Raw genomic sequence first — 2,947 nt, forward strand, 5'->3', positions numbered from 1 at the left:
TGAAAATTACATAGAAGGCAGAAGAGACATAATATTGTTGAAATTGCACATTTTTTTCCAAGAAATTTCAGATTGTTCATAATATGTTTTAAAAGTTCATTAACTGTAAACATCTTATAATACAAAGGGGGAAAGTTCTTCTTTTTTATTTATAGCTTATCATGCTATTATTCTACTAGTCTGGCCCATTTGAGATCCAACTGTGCTGTTTGTGGCCCCTGAACCAAAATGAGTTTGACACCCCTGGTCTAGGTGATGTTGTGTCCAGGTGATGTTCAGTGACGTAGCAGCTCCCTGCAGGTCAGAGAGGCTCCTGTGAATCCACGGTGAAGCTCTTTGGAGTATTACGGTAGAGGGCGGGTCCTGCCGGCGCGTGGCTGGCCGGCTAGGCGTGTTTAGTCTTTGTGTATGTGTGTTACCCTGTCGGGCTCCTGTCCACGCCTGAACGGCACAGCTCAGCTCGGCTCAGCTCAGCACAGCAGCGTCGAGGAGGAGGAGGAGGAGGAGGAGGGGGAGAGCGTGGCAGACAGGCGGGGAGAGGCAGGGACGGTGAGACCTCCACAAACACAAACCCTCCGTGCGTCAGCAGCCGGGCGGTCCAGGTCCCCCCCCCCCACCACCACCACCACCACCACCCTCCCCACTCCCCCGGCTTGTTTTGGATTAACCGCGGCGTCTGCAGCCGAGAGCAGGAGCCTGGCGCCGGGACAGAGCCGCTGCCGCTGCCGCTGCCGCTGCAGAGGGAAGAAGGTCGAGAGCGGAGGATCGAGTCAGCGAAGGCGGCGAGGCTCAGCGCGGGGCCCCGCCCGGGGAGCTGGAGCTCATTGACCGTCACAGCTGTAGGCAGGTGAGAGCCGAGCTGACGTGTGTCTGTGAGGAGCCGATGGTGATGCTGCTCTATCTGATCCATGTTGCTACCGAGCGGACTGCAAGCAGCGGTCTGTCGCTGTGCTCCCCTCATCCTCATTAAAGTTTTTCTCATTAGGCTATACCGGGGAGACCTGGACGGTTTTAATAGCCGTGACATCACTGTGCAATTACAGGAAGAACTCAATATTTGATCATGTAATTCTGTAGAAACGCTGTAATTTATATATAAGCATGTTAGATCACTGAGCTGGTCAAACTATTTTATTATAGAAGGAATAAAGACCGAGGACAATCCCCTAACAGTCTCCTCAAGGCACTGATGAAACTTATTTTATAACGAAATAAACATTTTAAATATAACCTAGTGGTTTTATCCGTGGCAGGCTGTAATAGGCATTTTGCTTTTGAACTTACAGACAAAATGTTTGATCAATTCAATGAAAAAAAAAAACTATCTAGATGAACCAGTAAAGACAATCATTTTAGTTTGACTAAAAATCTGAAACAAATCAGAAGAGCAGGGTTAGTGTCGCTGTCACCATGACTCCACCACATAAAACATCATGACAGTTCATTTCAAACTGATTTTCTTAATGGCTGTGGGTCAAGCTCAGGTAGTGACCCGGCCCCTGCTGCAGCGATGCTCCGTGACCTCTGACCCTCACTGGGGACCTGAGTTAAGAGTAGATTTGTGCTGTTGTCCCCGAACAACTCATGGTTATCTGTCGGCCCTGGTTGGTCTGTCATTGTGTCGTCCGTCCTCCGGTTTGACTCCTCTCCCCTTGTGAAGTAGCTACCACAGAGCGCCGGTGTCTCAGGAGACCTCTCCCTGCCTGATGATGGAGCTGCTGTTTCAGTGCTGTTAATGAACTGCTGCTCTCTGTTATCTCAGCAGCCATAAAGAGATCCTGGTAATAACCGAGTGTGATAATAGTGGGGAGGATGGGCAGGGGGGGCGGGGTGGGGAGGGCATTCAGGGTGAAGTATGACTCTTGCACACCGTTACCACTGGGACAGGAAGGCACATGAGGACAATGTGGAGCAATGTTGATGACATTAGCATCATAAAAACCTGGCAATAAGAGTCATTAGTGTGTGTGTGTGTGTGTGTGTGTGTGTGTGTGTGTGTGTGTGTGTGTGTGTGCACTAATGGGTCACAGTCACACCTGTCAGCGTCATGTCTGTACGTAGTGTTAATTGCACAGACACCTAAACAGAAAATAGAAAAGCTGTGTCTGTGTGACACATTCTCTGTGTATCATGAATGATGTACATGTGTGTTTGTTTATGTGTGACTTCATGATTCAGTTTCTGGCTGAATGTGGAGAGAGAGGAATACAACCGGGAGATGGAGGGAGGAGGAGGAGGAGGAGGAGGAGGAGTTGGGAGATGGAGGGTAAAGGGAGAAGAGATAGTAAGGAGGAGGATGTTGAGAGGAGGATGAAGAAAGGACGAGAGGAGGAGGGAGAGGAAGAGGAGACTTATCTCCAGTGTTTTTCCTGCTCTAATTTGCCTTGACAGCAGCTCCATTGGCTCCAGCTCTGAAAAAGCCTTTGTGTTTATATGAGGGAGAGAGACACTAAGCGTCCTACTCTCTCTCTAACGGGGCTTAATTGGTGATAGTACAGCTGCTGCACTCACTACTGTAGTTCTGTTTATTATCCACACACTTGGTAATTATCCAATACCTCTGGTTTGGATCATGAACCATGCTGATATACATTGTTTTCAGTTTTCTCACTAATTAGTGCAGCAACGCTCCGATATGTTCAGTTTCCTATTAAATATTCTCCTTTGAATTTGTACAGAGCTTAAAGGTATAATGTGTAGGAATTCCCCCCATCTAGCGGTGCGGTTGCATATCGGAACGTATTCTTGATGTTGCATTCACGTGAAATCGGGCAGATGTCAGACAGACAACAGACGCTGCATGTAACAGGATAAACAAGCGTCTATGTAAACAAGTGGTCCGCCAGCACGAGGCAAAACAATACAGGTGTGACAATATGTTGTCATGGTGATGTTGTATTGTTTACCTGACCCACGTTTTACCGTCTTTCTCTCATCGAGTAAAATG

The sequence above is a fragment of the Trachurus japonicus genome, chromosome 3, assembly GCF_045865225.1.
Source record: "Trachurus japonicus isolate A0001 chromosome 3, Traja_1.0".
NCBI classification, from domain to species: Eukaryota; Metazoa; Chordata; class Actinopteri; order Carangiformes; family Carangidae; genus Trachurus; species Trachurus japonicus.